Source organism: Pangasianodon hypophthalmus, chromosome 12 (assembly GCF_027358585.1).
Source record: "Pangasianodon hypophthalmus isolate fPanHyp1 chromosome 12, fPanHyp1.pri, whole genome shotgun sequence".
Classification (NCBI taxonomy): Eukaryota; Metazoa; Chordata; class Actinopteri; order Siluriformes; family Pangasiidae; genus Pangasianodon; species Pangasianodon hypophthalmus.
The window spans coordinates 14,305,870-14,327,300 of record NC_069721.1 but is presented as its reverse complement, the minus strand read 5'-3'; the positions used below and the strand labels follow the sequence as shown (position 1 = coordinate 14,327,300).

The following is a 21,431-nucleotide window of genomic DNA, read 5'->3' as shown; positions in this document are numbered from 1 at the left end:
CATACTCCAGATGTCCTTTTCTTTTGCATTCATCATCAGTAACCATTTTATCCTGGTCAGACAAGTAGAACACAATAAATCTTCCTAGAATATTTAAAATTGAGAAGGAAACTAAAGGGAACACATGATATAGAAAATGTTTTGCATAAATAAGGGAAAAGTTTCATGAGAATTAAGAAAACTAGACAATGAATGTTCTCATTCTTGAAACATTCTTGAAACGTCAAATTGTTAGCTGGGAAAACACATAAATGCATGCCATGGCTGGATCAGTAGACAGGACATTAAGAAGGTGCAATCATGCATTTATCTGTTTCTTTCAAATCGGTACTCCTCATTCACAAGATTATGCAAATACCACATTATTATGAAATGTAAGCATGACTATACTGACTAACTCAAGACAACTCAAGTACTCTTTTAGATGTACAGTACTCTCTGCACAGGAGACGAAGACCAAGAGCTCAAGAACATTAGCGCAAGAGAGTGAAGCTCAACATTACACTCCAGAGGGTTTTTCACTATGTGAGGAAACATGGTCTGTTCCATACATTTTAACAAGACTGAACTCTCCCCAGCCGATGACGTAAAAAGTAACAGTGCTGATGGAAACAGAGCTGATGTGGCATGAGCAGATGAGGCCTATTATATATTAAGTAGTGTGAACAGAATGCTGACACAAGCATGGCTACTCAGGAAAATTCTTCAGGTTATATAAAGAGTCCCTTCCTTTGCTGTTCTACTCTCCTGCCTTTGCCTGATGGAAAGCTCTTTTCACCACAACCTCCTAAACTAATCACATCATGAGGTCATTTTTTTGGATAAATTTTTGTTATGCACAAATGAGATCTGCCAGCTTTTCTCAGTGCACAAATTAAATACATCCACAGAGCAAGGATTCAGTGCAAATATAGTGGTTCCAGTCATCTTTGAATTGCTGTCATTTGATAATACTTTGTTCAAAGCATGCAAAACATTATACACATATCATGCCCAACTAGGCCATAAGTAATTAGTAGGAAAAAGTAAGCAATTAGTATCATTAAAAATGAAGCAACCCCATCATTTCCTGCCTTTGGGAGTTTTTCAGAAATGTCTGGATGCGCTACTTGTTCTCTGTGGAAATGAGCAGGAGACGAATCGGATTTTCTGTAATCACATAATAGCTTCCAGGAACTCTGAGTGAGTATTAAAAGCCAATCTCCTTTCAGAACCAAAGATGACTTTCCCTCGGATATTCACCCCTACCCAGTTGAGCTTTCCAAAAATTGCATCTACTACAATTACAGGCTAAAATTTTGGTTATTTCTCCTGGAATAAAGACATTTCGTTAGATTTAATGCTATGTTGCCTCAAAATCCAAACAACCAGCAAGTTACACCCTCACACTAGCGCACACACTTGTCATTACATGGATTGGAGATTCTTACCTTTGCTCTTATGGGAAGTGCTGACGAGGCTTCACCTGCAGGATCAAAAAGAAAAATTAGCTTTTGAGGTACAAAGTACTTCACACACGGTACCTAGATTAATGGTTGTTCCTTTGTACTTTGTTTCATGCAATTAATTGCACTAAGATAAAAATGGCATGCTTTGTCAAATTTAACGATACAATTTTTTTCATGTGGGCATCCATCCTAGAATCTTAATTTCATTCCTGAAGACTAAGTTTTAGGAATCAAGAGCCAGCCTGGTTTATTCAATCTGTAAATTCATGCTTCACACTTCTTTTATGACGACATCAGTAGAATATTAAATGCCTATGAACTATCGACTCCTAACAATTATTGATTTGGTTCTTCTTCTTCCCTCTTCTATGATCTAGTGACAATTGAAGGAAAAATAATTCTTACAATTGAAAATAAATAGATCATTAAGCACCATTAGCTCAAAGCCTGTACCTAATCACTGCTGCTGAACACAGTGTGTCCTCCATCAACATCATAACCACTTCATTACAAACAAAACTGCAACTCACACACTCCAGTGGCCACTGCTACATGTGAATGAAAATACAAGTCAGAAGAGGCATCTCAAAACATGTCAGTCAAGAGGGGGCAGCAATCATCCATATTGAGGTTTGATCCATAGTCATGACCTTTATATCCATATGACCTTAAATAATGGGGGCAAAGGAGGTGCAATCACTCACTGCCACAGAGGTGGAGGATTTTATGGAAGATGACTGCTCTGCGTTAAACATATTAATTTGCAAACATTTGCAATTCATTAATCCCACTTCCTACTCAGTAATGCCAGGTGTCATTATGTGTTGTGATGGTGGAGTAAGCTCCAGAGTGTGCAGCTCCAGCAGCTCCCTGACTGACAGGCCTCTTAATGAGAACCGAGAGGCACGATGGCGTGGCCAGCGTCTGAAGAGCACCCTTATTACAGTACACCGGCCGAGTGTGTGAGCTGCCAACCTGATCTCACTAGCCTGTGTGTACTGCCAGTCTGGAATCTAAATCAATCTGGTTTATTCTGCTGTGCATCAGGGAGCAGAACCACATTTTAATTTATTTAAGAACCATATGAGGTATTGTGTGGAAATTTAACTCTGTACTGTCAAAACAACTAACTCAGATTAAGAGCCTTATTATGAGCAGGAATCTGACAGCATCAACATATGCCATCATTGGGTATGGTGATAATAAAAAGGTGCCTCTGTATTTGATTTGTGAATTGTAAAACTATAGTTTATACAGTTTAATGTGACCATTTCTTTGGCAGGCATCTGGAGGCAAAATAAAGTAATATTCCATATGGCTGAAGGATTAAATTTGCTCCCCCAGTGGTGAATTCTCAGCCAGGGGCAAGTCTCTTTGACTCAAATCCGAGCATTAACTGGTACAGTATTACAGCTTCAAAAAAAGAAGGTCTTACCTACTGTAGCTAACCAACTGCTCATGAAAGGCAGCAGACCTCCATGTGGAGCCAATGTGTGTGAAGTGTGTGATAATTCTGTTCTTAATTCCTAACTTAAACTGTCAATATAACTGATGCGTACATTTAACAGAGCTCATTTATTCTGTCAAGTGCTGCATTGCAGCTCTATTGTGGGTATTTGATACTATAAGTATTACTATTATGTAATGTCAGATTATTTTTCTCTCAGAGGCAATGTTTAACCTTTCTAGAGTCTATTTAATAATTGAATAATATGCAGTTATTACCAACACATCAGGACTAAGAATGCTCTTAAATATTGAATGATTAACAATTAATATTCTCCACGTATGCAGTTTCTCCATGCCATCAAACCAATTTATCCAAAGCTAAATAATCTTAATAGTGCTATTAAAAGTACTGTGATATGTTGCTATCTTAATCATTTTAATTACTGGTGTTTTTTAAACAAGCAGGGAGCAGATGGACAATTCATTTATGTTTCAACATGAGTTTATCTACAAAAAAAGAAAAAAATGGCCTTTTTATCACACAAAATGCTGTTTCCATTGCTCCAACACTAAGTGAAGCCGTGACAGACAGTGTAATAAAACAGAGTTGTGGACAAAGTCAAGGGGCTCTACGCTACAGTGAGCAGCCTTGTTTTCAGATTCAAGGTTCATGGCTTTTGATAAATACATGGTATAAGCAACTTAACACTTTTCCACTTCCTTCCATCTTAGAGCGAAGTCCTTCACAGCCCATTAAATCATCCACTTTAGTGAAGGTCAATATGGAAGATGCCAGAGGGAGTCATAAAGCTCACGCCTCTTAGCATCTGGAGCGAGTCAGTGCAGCGGCACACAGCTCTGAACGGTTTATGCATTTCACTGTATTTCACCTCCATTTCATTTCATGCACAAATGCACATTTTGTTCTCTCCATTTCAAGCATAAAGAAACATTACCTTTATTTCCATTTAATGTGAGTTATTTCAGTGTGTAAAAATAAAAGCTTTGCAGCCTGAGTGCTGTCAGTAATTAGGAAAGATACAAATGACATTCAAATGGACACGGACACACACAAACACACTTGCAGATCCTGGTTTATTAAGGCAGCATGAAAGTGGAGATCTCACTTTGTTTCTCCGTTGTATGTGTAGGTATATGTGTGTTATCTTTTGTATTTGTATTTTTACATCCCTGTTTAACCTTATCACCTCTCTCTCATTCCATATCTACTTGCAGTTCACAGTCTATGTGAATCTCAACAGCTCCATCCATCCATCTTTCTCTCTTTCTCTAGACTGTATATAGCTGATATTCTAAAATTATTTATCAGTACCTCTGCTTTATGCAATGGACACTAGCTTCTTTTTTTATCTCCATAGTTTGTCATTACTTCTGACAATCTTTGAAAGTAAAGCAAATTCTCCCTTTTGTAACACAGTAAACCAGCAGAACTAAGGAGAAAGATACAGCAAGCCAAAAGAGAAAATGCTCTATATATTGTGCATGTGGATTTTCCAATATTGGTACATAAGGCAAAAGAAAATGAGATGTCTCTTTACTGGTTATTTAATGTAGTTTAACAGCATGATGATATCAGAGCAAATATATCCATACACAAAGCTGCACAATATACTATCAATCATTATTATAATATTTGTTTCAGCAGTGTTATCACTAAAGCTCATAAGACAATGCCATCAACAAAGACATGCAGTTAAAAAAACTGCACAAATGATATGACAGTAGATCTAAAGTCACATCAAGTGTATCTTTGAGTGAGTATATGAAAATATACTTGAATAAATATAGTTTTATTCCATATATGAAATCAAACAGGAAGAGGGAAGTCATCGGCATCCGTATATAAACACATGAATTAGTTCATTGGCAATGTGTTTCACCATTTTTCTTAGCCAGCTAGCTTTTTATATTAATTAAAATTAAATGGAATTGAATGTTCATAATATTCATTGATAATGCTATTTAACTAGCTAACATGAGCTAAACTGACAGGATTTCTAAGAGTAATTTTAATTAATATATATGAATGTTCATAATATTCATCAATGCTTTCTAACTAGCTAACATGAGCTAGCCTGACAGGATTTCTGAGAGGAATTTTAAGGAATATACATATATGAATGTGGATAATATTAACTGATAATGCTAGCCAGTTAGCTATGATGGCTAACCTGACAGGATTTCCAAGAAAATTTGTAAATATTTAAAAATGTTGAGATGCTGCATTGCTACTGCTGCCTAGATAATTGATTCCAAAAACCCTTTTAAGTGCTATCATAAAACAACGCTTATTTTGGACCTTTGAATACTATGTGCACTCTAATACAGACACAACTGAAAATTAAAAGTGAAAAGCTTGTCTGCATTTTGGCTTTTCATCCACGCTGAAACAGCATTCCACTCTAGTGTGGAAAATTCAGCTTGATCTGACCAGCTACCAGAACCAGTTTGTAATTTATTTTCCAGCTTCCTCATTACTTGACTAAATCTATCAAAAAACCAGCGTCTCTATGACGTAACGTTAGTTGCTGCAATTCAGAAGCTTCTTCCTTTTAAACAGCATTTACCAGCTGCTAAAGATGGTCTACCAGTTTGACTAGCTCGGCCTGTTTTTTGGCAGATGGATTTTTCAGCAGGTATTTGTCCACCAAACTCTGCATCATGAAAATTCTCTCTAGTGCCAGATATATTGTAGTGTGGATGGGGACAGATATTTGAAAAAGCTTATTTCTATTATACTCTTATAGACCCCTCATATGGGTTCAAGGCCATTTGCACCACTCAAAAACACACACCAGTCATTCTGTAGGTCATTAATGGTAACAAAAGTGTATCAATATAACCACAACAGGCTATTGCTACTTTTTTCTAAAATGACACAATTCAGAGGCCAAATTCTGTGACTTATTATTCAGACAATTTAGAGATTTCGAGCCTTTAGTATAGTGTAGGAAACCTACATCAGAATATAGTGCAATAATGAGAGAAAATCATCCAAACTGGAAATCATCCGAGACTGTACCTTTCAAAAAATATTCTTAAATAATCTTATAATAAAAAATAATCTTCTGCAGTGGAGCCAGAGCCAACCCCTGGAACACTGGGACTGAAGGTAGGAACACAACCTTAAATTTTTTTGGGGTCTTAAATGCTGAAGTAAATCTTTCTGGATGATGGAAAATACTGCAGGTTCACCAGAAGTAAGATGTCTGAAGAATCAGGAGACTAAGAGCCAGGTTATAGTAAAAGTGATGGTTTACTCCATGCACAAAGACAACATGGTCACTCCTAGCCTAAACATCAGATGTTCCCAACTAGCTTTTATACTGGAGTGTACGTGTGAGGAGACTAGGCCAAGATAGGGTGGATCCATCACGATTAAACCACATATGTTCACACATAATCATGGAAAATAGGGAAAAAATAAGAAATATATTCCACAATGCCAACCTCAAGTTTTTCCTCCAAAACTAATGTCCTCACCATGTCATTCTCAAGCAACACCAAACCAAAGTTTCTGGTTGTCATGGATACTTAAGACACATGCGTATGTGAGTGTTTATATGTTGCACTACATCCTACACACACTATGAAATTGGACCTACTGTCTTAGAAAAAAATTATTCATAACAGGAAGTTGGGGTGATTTACCAAAAAATGTGCAGAGGGCACTTTTGCCCTCCTTGGAGGCAAGCCAAAGTAAATTCCCTATTTCATTCCACTGCTCAAAATCTCCAACTTTTCTAATTCAGCCTGAGGGGGGAATCTAAATACTGAACATCATGTTGACTGCTTTACTAATTATGAGTAGACCTTGTCACTTTAACTTCATCAGTCAACCATTAGTGACTCATTATGAAACAGTTTGCATCTAATGTGCAATCTGTCAACACAGGGTTATAACAGAGTTCAGGCTGTGTGAAAGACTGCCTAGTGCTGGCATTCCAGCTCCGACATGTCCTAGCATGTGTGCCCCGGGCCAAGCCACGACGGCAGGGAGGAGCACCTCAGATGATCTGCTGTAAAAGCAAGAATTAGTCTGGGGGAAAAAAATGCATTCTTTTTGTGAAGTTTTGGTGATCACATCTATTCCAAGTTCTAGAAAATGTTATTTGTACATGTTGAACCAACCAACCACTGTATATCCCTAAATAAACGCAAACTCTGATAGATATAAAGAAAAAAAGATGATTTAAGAGAAGCATTGTGTAGGATAAAATGAGAGAGATAATGAGGTAGCAGAAGTGTGAAGTAGATTCTTGATAGAGGTTAGTGAGCTAGGAAGGAAAGAGATGGAAGAGTGAGGAAAATTAAGTTTTTTTCCCCACCAGGAAGTAACTAGATGATCCTCCTGACGAGAGTCATATTACTTTTCTTTATGGGCAGCAGGGAAAAGTAATTAAGCCAACAGCTGGGGGAAAGGAAACAGGATTAGAGAGTGTGTCCAGAGTGGATTTGTTGTAACATGACTCAGCTATTTACAATAATAATTTATGGTTCCTTTAAATAATTACACATTTCTGCATGAGTAACTACAGGGTTGTATATAATAAATGTTTTATAAATCTATAAACCTCAGCAGGAACTGCCATGTCTACAGGTATGTTTCGATTTGAACCACACCAGTAAATATTTCTTGTAGGAAATACCTGTGAACATAATAGTCTTTGACGTGCTTTGTTCATTTCCTCATGCTATAAGAAGAGACCTCGGTAGCAGCTCCTCAAAATACGAACTAAACCAAAATTCAACAACACACACCATGTTTTAAAGGTCACCACCCACGTGGAATTGCATTGTATAAAAATCTGTCACTGCTTTGTGAGAGCATACTACCTATGTTGTCAAATTTGTGTAGTCACATATTAGAAAAGCAATCCGTTTCAGAAGTATCTATTATATTCAAGCATTTTGCATTGCCTTTTGCGCTGTATTTTCATTACAATTTAAAGAAACGTTCCCATGAACAGGCCTTAAATATGACCTTATCTTGATTAATAATAAATCCCAGGCCTCCCACCACTACACCACCACACCCAGAGCATCTCCAACAATGCAGGATCAGCACCACAGACAGCAACCCAAACACAAAAGCACATGAAACAAAGGGTCAGGCAGATCAACTTCACATAGCTGGAGCATGACTTGCAGGTGGCAACCCATCAAGAGAAGCAGAAAAAGCCTCCACACCCAGTGAGAGATCCATCTAGCCATTTTCTGTACCGCTTATCTTCCGCAGATCACGGGGAGCCTGGAGCCCATCCCAGGGGACTTGGGGCATAAGGCTTGGGACACCCTGGACGGGGTGCCAATCCATCACAGGGCACAATCGCACACACACTCACACACCCATTCACACACTATTACAATTTAGAGGGGCCAACAACACGTGTCTTTGGACCCCAGTGAGGTATCTGGAGACTAAATATGAGGTAAAGTATTAGCGAACGACACCTCCATTACCTCCTACATCTCCAGAGGAACTAAATACGCCGTCCTGACTAGTGCATGCTAGAGGTCCACAAGAATGGGTGACAAATTTAAGGAAAATCAAGAAAGGTGTTGGGTCAGCACCTTGGCCTAGGTTCTACAAGTCTAGAACTGTACTGAGGGATGAACACCATTAATGAAGGTGATCAGTCAGAAGAATCTGTCCATTGTAAATTGCATAGATACAAGGTTGTAAATTATTGTGTTTTGTGAAATATTACCACCTGTATTGTTGTATTTATTTATTATTAAGACCTAAATGAATATGTCACATTCATGCAGAAATCCTTACAGTTCCAAAGCTTTCACAAATTTTATTTCACAGCTATAAGAAAAAAAACAGCTGCAGCTTAAATTACAGCAATTGCTTATTAATGGCAGACTGCAGATGTTCTGTTGTTTATGTGAGTATAATGGCCAAAAATCAAGCCACAGCAAGTCAGTGGCTAACCATGAAGCAGAGACTGTCATCATATAGATATAGATAGAATGTGTCAATGTTCAGACTGGACCTAAAATGGGAAAAGTTTTAGTTCCTTTTTTTTTTTTTTTTTTTTTGTCTTGGTCATAGCAAACTGCACAAGGCCCACTTCTCATAATTACTTAGGAGACAAATTACTTAGGCACATTCTCAGCTCACAAGGCTGATGTCTAACTTTATGACACATTTAATGTATTGGATTCCTCTGCAGGCCATGTGGAAGGGGGAAGGAAAAGAATTCAAATTGTAAATTAGATTCAGATTGTTATCATGTACTACTAAAGAAATAAACAGCCTTACTGTGTATTATTTTCATAATTACTTCTAGACTGGAGAGACTAAAAATGTCTGAGCTTTCAATAAATACATCTAATTTAATTTAGCATTAGTCATTGTGAACTGCAATCTCTGGCTCCACAATTTAATTGGTAATTTTTTGTCTGGCTTATGATACACGCTTGATGTTTGAGGTGGTATTGTGTTTGTCAGACATTGGGAATATTAATACAATCTTTGCAACTGCTAAGATTATAGAGCACTTACTCAAGACATTTCCTTAGGGCCTTTTCACCGAGCAAGGCTGCTGCTCAAGACTGAATGCTTCTTGACAAGAACAGAACAATAGGCCTAGTAAGACTAGCATTGGGACCATTCAGAAATTAGCATCAAATCTGCTTGTGGTACTGGGAAATAGGTTATGAGCACATATATCTGTAGTGTCAAATCCTGCAAAACTTCATCCAAAGACAAAACTAAAGAACACAACAACACAAAAAGAACATAGTGAGTCATTAGAAATATAATAAGTATATGTCTCAGACATAAATGAGAAGAGGAAGCACAAAAGGAGAATATGAGAGCAATGAGGCTTATGAGGGGATTGTTAGCAAAAAGCTTTATGTTGGCAGACTATGCTTTTCAGCCTCTGGTCTCACTGTGCTACACTATCATTAGCTAAAAGACAGCAGACAGTATCCAAGGAAAACTGCCTTGCTCTCCAAATAACTACAGAGAACTTGCTTTGAGGTGAGAGTAGATAAAATCAGCTTCTGAAGGCTTGCATCACCTATGCAAATATTTAAAGGAGACACTCGGCTTATAACAGATTATAAACTTCAGGGCATTTATCTTGCTGTCAATTTCTCATACACCTTCTAAATTAATCACTACCAAATTACATGCAGGAATTTGTGCTGAAAATGTGTTTTACCACTCACAAGGAGCCACGAGGGAGGATACAAATTGACTGACACACACTATCTTTGGAGTCACAAGGCGTTAGTGTGTTGTGTGCTGACAACGAAACTTCCAGCAGTAGCAGTACAACCACATGGCTGAGGAAGGAAGTTGTCCTTAACAGAGGTTTAAGCTTTCGCTCATGCATTTCTCTTTCGAAACCAGATATTAAAACAAGTAAACCTGTTGTTTTAATACTAAATCTTTTGTAGTAATGATCATTTAATATCAGCAAGTTTGAAGCTCATGAATTCTCACTGCTGATACTGATGGAACTGTCACAGACCTATAGTGCTGCCTTCTGTTTAGCCCTATTCCCTATCTCCAGAGGCTTGAGATCTCATATTGGTAATGTTATTAATGTTATTAATGATACATGTTTACAACCAGAGTCCCTGCTCAGCAAAGCACATTAGTGTATATAAATCTGGTAAGTTATTTTATACCGGTAGCTGCAATTGAGAAAATATTACCTTGTTTGAGCAGAAATTAAACATCATGAAAAAATTCGACCACATCACCCTCGCTTGGCTGAATTTGCACAAATGAAATTAGGCTCAGATTTGTTTCCCATGTATATAACAAAGCATGTCTGTAAAAGCATCTGCTAAAGGCAATAAAGGTAAAAGTAACCCTAAATTCAGACTACAAGTACAGCCCCGACAAAACAGTGCACATGATGTGCTTGGTTATGTTCCATCGCTTTTTCCAGTTGTTTTCTCTATACTTCTAGGTTACTTGTGTACCTTGGACATTTTCCCAGGAACAAACATCCAAAGGCATTGCAAAGGTTTCCCTTGAACTAGCTATGCCATCCAAAATACAAGCATCAATCTATTCAGTCTAAAATGACTGGTTATTAGTTATGACATCCAACTGTATATTGCAAGCCATCACTCTATTTTTGTACCAAAGAGTGCCTTGATTTAATATTGTACAGCCTAAAGGGTTCACAGGTGCTGAATTCACCTTCAATTAATGTGAGGCTCCATTGACTGTTACAAAAGAGGAAAAAGCTATGAAAAATCCTTGGAGGTACCTATCCACCTAAGAGCAGCTGACAGTAGTCTCCATACTTCCCATGTCTGGGAAATGCCCACTATTTCAAGCAAATTGTCCTGAAGGCTTAAGCTCTGAAGTTAAATGATTTGGTATCAGACGTTGAGCTCATAAAGCTTTCTAAACCTAACATATCACCATAAGTCCTTGGAATTAAAGAGATGCTCTTAATGATATACAAGACAAGTGACAAATTAAAGGAAATACCCAGAGGCTGTATTATGCTGTGGAGGATGGTATGGTATGGGTTCATTTATCCTCATAGAGTGAAGTGTCACTGCAAATCTATACAAAGTTTTTCTGACTGATCATGTTTATCCTATGATGAAACATTTCTATCCTAATTGCAGTAGCCTCTTCTAGGATGTCAATGCCCACATCAACAAGACATAAGAACTCACTCAATGGTTTATTGAGTACGAAAATGAAATCAATGATATGCTATGGCCTTCACAGTCACCAGACCTTAACCCAGCTGAAGACCTAATGGAATAATGTGGAGTTGGAGTGATGTATTAGACAACACTCTCCAGCACCAACATCAAAACACCAACTGAGTGACTATCTTTTGGAAAAACAGCTGTCATCCCTCTACTTCAGTTCCAAGGAGTGATGAAGCTGTGATGGCAGCTTGTGGTGCCCCAACACCTTACTAAGACACATGTTGATTTGTCCTGTAGTTTGTCACCAAATTTGTTCAATACAAAATTAGGTTCAAACATGTTAAAAAAAATGACAGTGTGTTTAGAAACCCCAATATGCCATGCACAATGTGTAAGCAATATGGCACACATTACATCTACAGTAAAAGGCTCTCTATATTAATAGGTTTAATGGGAGTAGAACAGAGCTGGAGGTTTATCAGAGTTCATGCTCCCTAGCTGTAAGAGAAAAATACTCAGCCCCATGCATTTCACATCACAACAGTGTCCATCAGGTTTTAATCAGCTTCATCACAGTGACCCAGTGGAACTGCGCCATAGAAAACCGGCTGTTGGATGACCTCCCATAACCCAGGCCTTGGATTGGAGTTGGCAAGTGATCCTTCCTGTCGTAGACAACAGCTTCCACTTTTTAAGGAGTTATTACTACTGCCTGGCATATTGCCAGGATTAAAGACAGAAGATGTAAATCTGTGTCAAAACGCCAAGACAAAAGTAAGTGATTGAGTAATATATAAATTCATACAATATAAATGTTTATCACATATAAACAAATGCGTCTGATGATGTTTCAGTATGAAGGGTTGATGCATATTGGGCGAAATGCTCAAGGTGAGGAAAACATTCCCAGGGTTAATGTCACCTGAGAGGAAGACTGGGGAATAGTGGTGTGCATGTGGACAGTGCCAGGCAATGCCTTCAGACATGCATTTGTTTTTAAGAGTGGAACCTCATCCTACTGCATTTTTTAAATGTTGGCAGTAAAAGACAGACAACCATCCCAAAAGCAACTCATTTTCAACAAGACACAGTGGCTTGTCTCTGAGTGTTTTCCTCCAGCAAAATCCTCCAGACTGTTTTGTTTGAAAGTCCTCTAGGGTGAAATGGTTAGTGAAAATATGCAAGTCAAATGCCCACATGTTGTGTTTATGTATTTCTGTAAAAATGCTAGCCACAAAAACAGTCTCTGTATGGGAGTTGAAAACTTGCAAGCCATCCCTTTATTTTTATTTGAAGACAAATAAACATACATTGGGACAAAAATAATGTATTAAAATTTTTGGCTTTCTTACCATATGTACAGGTAACCCCTGTATGCAGTGGACCCCAGTGCGAACATGAAATATACATACAGACAGACAGACAGACAGACAGACAGATAGATAGATAGATAGATACTCAGGCGCATGAAGGGAGCCACATAGGCCAGATATTGGTGCAACAGCACAAGGTTTTATTTTGTGGTCCATATCTCATGAACCATAAGCCTTGCAAAGAAAATCCTTTTTGTCACTGATTCCTTGGATTCTCCCAAACAAAAAAGCCTCAAGAACCACTTAGCTCTCTAATTTATGACAGTTAGCATAATATGTAAAAACTACTTTTGCAAACTAGTCCTAGGATTTTTGGTTTATCTTCACAAATTTGGTGTCAAACTACTCAGCAGGGTGTAAACCTCAAAAATGATCAGAAACATGTTGACATTTATCAACAATATGGCCGCCACATGTCAGTCAATTCTTATGGGGTGGAGCCCAATTTACTCAAACTTAACTCATGATTAGTTGCAAGGATTTGCATAAAACCTGACAGGTATATACAGGAAACCATTCTGAGGTCATACGCAAGTTTGGGGTGTGGTCATACATAGGGGGAAGGACTTGGCTAAGATTAAAGACTAAGTGGTGCACTGAATAGTTCTGCTAATCTGTAACTGGATTTTAATTTCTCTTGGGTTATTTCAAAAACATGGCCTCCTTCAGCCAAAGGAGGAGCAATCCTCACAAAACTTGATTAGTATGTTCATCTATGTCATCTTTTTTGTTCTGTGTAACCACTGGGGGCGATATGTTTGGTGAAGTGGCGATATGTTTGCTTAGACCCCGATAATCGCTGTTTGCAGCTATATTTGTATTTGTTACTGACTGCACCATAATTCCTGCCAGGAATAATAATCAGATCCTTTGGACATTCCTCATGAACTACCAACTGATCGATTGTACTTAAGGTCAGCTTCAAACCTTATGACATTTTGGCTGCGACACTAGGATAAAAAAAAAAAAGTGTTTTATAATAACACAATATTGAATTTGCCGACAGTCCTCCCTACAGCTAGCTGAATGTGTCTGGGCCATTAATAGCGGAGGGATCCCAGGAGACATGCAGGCCCGCGGAAGCCCCCAAAGGTATTCACTGTGCGAATTAGACCACAGATAGAAGGATTTGGAAACCCACTGGGCTGTAATGCAGCTGCAGCTACAACCATCCAGACAGTAAGTCATTGTGACCATGGTGTTATGGCAATTGAAAAGAAAAAAGCAGGAGTATGAAAAGAACTAGGTTTTAAAACAAACACACATTTCACTGGTCCACATCAGTTCCTTTTCCCTGGCCACAGATTTCGACCTGACTTTCAGCAAGCTGTTATTCTACTTTCTAATTCTACCACCTGCTTCCCATTCAAAGCAAATATTCTACATAATCTGGCTGCAACAAAACCTCTGGCAAAACCCAGGTCTCATAAGGCAGCATGAGAGAGAAATCTCATTGTGAATGCAGCAAGATACAAAAGAAAAGTATCCCATTACACACTCATACGCCTGGGAATGAGTAAGAGGCTCAAGAGCCAATCCTGTATTTGTTCAAATGAAAAGTGGAACAAAGAAGCCTTTTTTCAGTCTCAAACATTATAAAGAGAAGCTGTGGTGTGACCCAAAAGACACACCTTAGTGTAAACTTCTGTACAATAGAAAATATATTATTCTCACTAGACTCTAATCCATAGAAAGTGCATAGGTGGTTGTTTTAAACAACAGTTGGAAACAGGTGAAATAATGGCTTCAATGCCAAAAATTAATCTACAGTTTAAAGACTTTATGTACAATATTCTATTTAATATATGTACAAATCTACATATTATAGCTTCATTTATTGCTTCAGTTGCTCATTCCACTTAAGGCAGAACCAATAACCATTCAAACTCAAGAAGGCGAGTAAACTCCCATTTGTTCACATACGTAAGTTTGTCTCTTTGGGCTATACAATGTGCTGAGCTAAGTAGAGATGACAGGATATCACTTTTTTCCTATACCGATACAGATATCCAACATTTTTTAATAAAAGGAGTGCTTTTTAATTCAAGGATTTTACTTAAGATGGCCATATCAAATTACCATAATCAAAAACTCAAACATTCAACTACTTTGCAAGAGGAAATACATAGCTATCTACCACGACTTACACAAAAATGCAGCTTTTTAGTCAAATAACCTTTAGCATAACAACAAACAAATGTTCACAACCCATTGCAGGGCACAACTGAACACACAATGGACAATTTGGAAATGCCAATCAGCCTAAAACGCATGTCTTTGGACTGGGGGAGGAAACTGGAGTACCTGGAGGAAACCTCTGAAGTGCGGGGAGAATATACAAACTCCACACACACGGGGCAGAGGTGGGATTCAAACCCCCAACCCTGGAGGTGCAAAGCAAACATGCTACAGTAACTATTAAGCCACCATTTCCCCTGTGCACAAAATAAGATAATAAAAGATTAAAAGACCTGCTAAAATATAAGAACTATAATTCCTGTAAAATACTGCTAAATAGCTAGCTACTCTCTATTGTTTTGGGAACTAAGGCTGCTGTTATTATGTTGTGATTTATTATGTTGTGAGTACTTGAAGTCACTTTACATTAGGTTGTGTTGCAACAAAATCATTTGTTACTGAACCAGATGATTTGTTACTGAATCAGAATATCAAATCAAGTATTTTCTGCTAATATCTACCCAATACTAGAGATCAGACCTGTTTCATCTCTAGAGCTACCTGAACTGAAATATGCTTCCTGAACTCAAATTTCAGTAAAGAACTATGATAAATGCGAATTTGGTTTAGCTTTGATTAAGAGCATAAAATGTGGCTAACATAGGATTTACTGTGCACCTGTATTGGCAACTAGCATATCTTCAATCTAGGTTATTTGCCTATTATTATTCATTGTTTATTTTCCAGATTTGAGTGATTGTACTGAAGTATAATACATTTGATTTCTATTGTTGAGAGTGTAGCAATTCAAAACACTGTACAATAAAAGGTAATTCCTAGGAAGACTGAAATGGGTATAGAGTATATGAAATGAAATAATCCAAACAGTACTTTTTAACCATAAAAAGACAAAAACAGGCTACCAAAAATGCAAGTATGATATGGTTCAATCCAAAGCTTGATATGATATGGTTCGATCCATACCCCCAAGCTAATGCTAAATACAGTTTTATGTTCAAGGCTAATGAATGTTTGAGCCAGTGCCACACTTAATGCTAATTAACTGACAAGGGAGAATTTGACCTATATTTTAAAAAAAATCTCTTTCTTCGTAAGGAAGTCATCCATTACTCTCTCTGGGTTATGAAGTAAAAGATGCTATTTCATACATTTTTTTAATGTGAAATATTTTCAGGCCATTATCTAAAATCTCACATGAGTAACAAGCAGGAGATAAGCAGGCTAGTCCTGTTATACATGTCACAAATGCTGTATCTAAAACAAGATAAACTCTTTTTGATTTTATAAAAAACATTCTTATTAATTAGAAATTCATGCTCAAAATGGCAGATGCTCTCAATAGCAGCATAATATAATAATAAAAATAATAATAAATAATAATAATAAAATAATAAAAATAGCAGATGCTCTCAGTCTGTAATCAAAACATATGCCTAGCAATGCCTGAGCTCTTTGTGAACCATGGTAAGGGTGCACCTCTGAGCAATGATGGCACACAAACACTGACTGAGTGTGTGTGTCTGTGTGTGTGTGTGTGTGTGTGTGTGTGTGTGTGTGTGTGTGTGTGTGTGTGTGTGTGTGCGTGCGTGTGTGTGTCTCTAATACTGAAACTGTGAGTCTTAGAAACCAGATTTGCAAGCTTGGATGAGCAATCGATTAGATAAAAGCCCATGCTGAGGAGAGAAAGGCAGGCTTAGCCAATTCTCTGGTGAGGTGAAGGCTTTGAACTAAAAGAAAACTGATTTATTCAAATTAACTGATTTGAGTGGGAAAACAATCTTTGCATCATTCTATATCAGTCACTACCTGACAAATCAAAACAGAGAATGAAAATGTCAAACTTCTAATTTTCCATAAGTGCCTTATCGTAATAATTTAAATTGAAAAACAATCACCTGTCATATCTCACATGCACATCTCACGTAACTCTCTGGCTTGTCTAAGCTTCATGGTGGCAAAAACCTACAAGTCTTGTCTAAATATGTAATTTCATTTTAAGAAGCTTGAATTCCTTAAACCAAAAATCTCCAGGTTTAGCCAAACTCTGCCTGACTTTCATGGTGCTTGAAATAGAGGCACGCTAAGAGCTGGATGAAACAAGAGGGCAAAACCAATAGGAGAGAAAGAGCATGTCGGAGGGAAAAAACAGCACCACATTTTCCATTTTCCTCTACAAGTGAGAAAGCACATGAATTATGGATGCGAGCTAGCCAACAGCGTGAGAATTTGATCCCTGACCAGACAGCTCTTGGCTCCCTGTGGAGCTGCCCCCCTGCTGCTTCCTTTTCACATTGCCATCCATTCCACACGATGCACTCCTCACAGCCAAAGGACAGAGAACAGTGCTTAGCTCTTCAAGACAGATCGCCCTCTTGTCTTCATAGGAATAGAGATTCAGCTCAAATGGTGTTAGTGCCTTGTCCTTAAACGAAAATATGCTTTTAACTATTCCCCCCGGTGCTATTTTTCACCTGTTGCCTCAAGCTCCATGAAGGTGGTGACGCATGGTAGGATGTGGCATCCATAAGGCTGATACAGGAGACACAATAAATGCAAGGTGCAAAGTCCCCTGGGACATACAGTGAATGAATTAAGGCCACCTTGATAGAGGACCTGGCATATGAGTGAAACAAAGGCTTACATTTTACTAGACTGAGACACACACGCACAAAAAACTGTTTAACTTAGACTTGTTTTAATGTAAGTGAATGTGAATTACTATGAAAACAGTAACCTGGTAACTAATAAAGGTGAAGGGTGAAGCTAAAATTAAGCTGAAAGCACTGAATGTGGTAGGATGGGATATAGATAGATATTTTAAAAAGAGGAAGAACAAAGAAGAACATTGGCAAACCTTTCCTAAAACACAAATTCATAAATATGTAAAAGTAATGCATTATAAAATCTTGGCAGCGGCATATCAAGTAGATTAAAACCTCAGAAGAAAAGCTTTATGAACTGTGCGGGAGAGTCAGCATAATTTAAACTGAATTTTAAATTACCTTTGAAATTTAGTATAGCATAAATTCATTTTCATAATTTACCAAATTGAAGATCATAATTTTGTTTATGGCTTCATCATAAATCAAGGTGGTTTATACAACTTGTTTATGCATTCTCACACAAACTATGACCTTCAATACAGTACATCACCTTGGGCCCAAACAAAAGTGTGTTCATTATCTATTCCTGTTGTTTTACTAATATAGCACTTCACTAACATCAAAGAGCTCAAAAACAACAATGAAGAAAAAATAAATGTAATGAATATTCCTATAAGCCACCTGATATAGACTGATATAGCATCTCATGTTTCTACAAACAACCTACTGGTCTGGCAGAACAAACCTCAGCCAAGGCCTCGTGTACAAATTCTGGTATAGCAGCAGTATCTTAACTTACATTAACTAGTTAAACAAAAACCTGACAAACCTAAAGATGTACGTCCAGACATAAGCATCATGAAATGTGTGTCATAATGTTTGACGTATGTACTTGTAATTTATATGGGAGCTTTAGACGTCCTGCTCAATACTGATCAAATTAAGGGAGCAGAGATGATAAGGAATTGTATTTGTGCAGTGCAAATTAACAGAGTTCTAGTTTGCTGATGATGTTTTTCATGAGATGGATTACAGCCTTAAGAATAGATAGAGGACACAATGAGCGGCGTTCATCTGCACATCTGGGCCCTGTGTTCACTGGAGTTCTAACTCAAACCATTTATTAATGGTCTCATCACAAAATGTGCACAAAATGTGCAAAAGGTCTTTTATTTCTTTCTTCCCTTCAACAGGCATTGACTATAATTATTGAGTCGGCGCAAAAATATTCCAAGAAGCTTCTCAATTACATTCCAACCACAACATAATCCAGGCAATGACTGCAGTACTTTTGTTCTAAACTGTTCATTTTATTCTCAGTGGACATCTGAGAGTTCACAGTCCTGACCATCCACTTTATAGAAAAGATATCATGAACTTCACATTATTCTCCCATGCCATACATGTAAACAGTGAACACAAGACTTTTGATAATATATTAATAGTTAATTATCATAACATTCAGCCCATCTGCAGGTCTGCAAAGCTTTCTGGAATGCACAAATTAATAAATCACATAGAAGAAACAATGACAAAATTAAACAAATAAATAAATTGTGCATGCCAGTAAGCATGTAAAGAGCTGCAGTTAGTACAGGGATGGCTGTAGGCCAGAAAAAATAGCAATTTGAGCAATCTCTTGGCACAGAAACAGACTAAAAAGGAGGGACAGGTTTTGGCATAATGCATAAAAATAAGGACATTTTAAGTGTCTTGAGAGGAAACATTAAATGTTATATAGAAAAACCCCACTCCAGTTGATGCTGTTCAGTCAGTAGGATGGAGCTGGTGTTCACTCTCTGGGTGAATTGTGTCAATAATGAAATCACATCTAATGCAATTACAGCGCGGCAGGTGCACTTCCACTAATGCGCTCATAACAAGGCACAGAAACATCAGCTAGAGCTTTTATTTGCTCTTGTTACATTATAAGACCAAAAACACACCTTTGTTTAGTTTGGAGCAAGATTTTCCCGAACGTGAAACTTTCCATAATGTTAAACATTCTTTCTTAATAAGGACCAGAAACCTGCCAGTGTGGTGCCCCGTTAAGTTCATCAGCTGTAAAATGTATCACAGAGCCCAGGTCTGTCTGAGCTTCAGCTCGATTTCTCACTCCACTGCATCGCTCCGACACGCCACATCGCAGCCGAGTGAAGCCCAGCGAAGCCCAGCAGCGACTCGAGCACCACAGCGGCACTTCAGCTCCGGAACAAGCGCCCAGTGTACTCACGCGTCTCCGGCGCACACGTGTCCACTTACCGCGTCAACATCCGCGATCACAGCAGATACAGCGACGCGGGCTCGGGGGAAAACTGCAACTTTCCTTCGGCGCTTGAACGCATCCCGCTCCGCTCCGCCATGTTCACTCCGGCTCTCTCTCTCTCTCTCTCCCTCTCTCACACACACTCACACACACACACACACACCCAGCAAAGAGTGTGGCGCTGCGGGGAGGGCTCAGCTCTCTACAAAGCTCCAACTTCAAAACACACACACACACACACCGGCACAAACACGCGCTTCCTCTCTTATTCACTGTTTACCTCAGCTAGTCTGTCCTGTACAGTCACCCTATATTAAATATGATATTGTTGGTTATTAGGTTCATTATCCATGTGTTCACTTTGTAGGTCTACAGTTACTGTAGCTCATCTGTTGCTATACACACTTTGTCAACCATCCTACTTCCTCCATCAGTGGAAAATAACCACCACAAGGCCCCCACTGACCAGACACTATTTCAGTGACACTAACACTGATTGAGCGTTGTGGGTTTTTTGTTTTTGTGTACTTACTGACCAATTTATTAGAAGCACCTACCCAGGTAGCAACCTGGAAATGGACCAATGTCAACCGTTCCATTGAGTCAGTGTTGGGAGAACAGACAAAATCACCACTACGGCCAACAAACTTTCAGTACCTTTAAATCTATCTTGCCAGTCGTGGCCCAATATTGCAGAGTTGTTATGAAAAGTGCTCGTTTGCCACACTGGCCCAACTGTGTATGGAGAGGGCCAACATAGCCACCCAAAATAGACATTGGGTCAACATCAGTCTGGCACCTTGGTACTTTGTTAGTTTACCTTGCAGGTGTACAGTTAGAGACTGTAGCTTTTCCATGCACAATTTGCATTAGTTGTCCTCTAGCCCTTTATTAGTGTCAGTTCTCTACGATGAATAACATTCATATTTTTAAAGCACATACAGTTTAATGACAAGAAAAATGTTCTTTAGAGATAATTAACACAATAAAGAGCTGGATTATATATATATATATATATATATATATATATATATATATATATATATATATATATATAAAATGTAACAAATAAATGTATGATAGTTCTAGTTAGTGGACTATTTACAATCAGCAGTGACACTGCTTAAAAATCAGAGCAACTCTGCTGCACCTGATACACTCATATCATCAACTTTTAATTTTTTTATTTGTAAAAAATGTGACTTCACCTTTGCTAAGGCGTATGCCAGAGATTTCTCATTTAAGGTGACTCTGAAGGATGAGCTGCTCCACTATGAGTTTGAACAGGTGGAAGAGGTTAAGGAGGAGGAGGAAGAGGTTAAGGAAGAACTTCCTCCTCCTCCTTCTCCTCCTCCTCTTCCTCACCCTCTTCCACCTCCTCAACCTCCTCCTCCACCTTCTCCTCCTCCACTTCCTCCACTAT

General features: G+C 38.2%; 1 protein-coding gene across 2 annotated transcripts in view; it reads right to left on the bottom strand.

Moving 5' to 3' along the window:
• The window catches only part of ndst2b (N-deacetylase/N-sulfotransferase (heparan glucosaminyl) 2b), a 51,204-nt gene extending 30,857 nt beyond the window's left edge, over positions 1 to 20,347 (bottom strand). For both annotated transcript variants that reach the window (XM_034309568.2, XM_034309569.2), the window contains exons 1-2: positions 20,005 to 20,347; positions 1,431 to 1,465 (exon numbers count right to left, since the gene is read on the bottom strand). The gene's annotated coding sequence lies outside the window, so the exon portion shown is untranslated. The remainder of the gene's footprint in view (positions 1 to 1,430; positions 1,466 to 20,004) is intronic.
• Between the last annotated feature and the right edge of the window lie 1,084 nt (positions 20,348 to 21,431).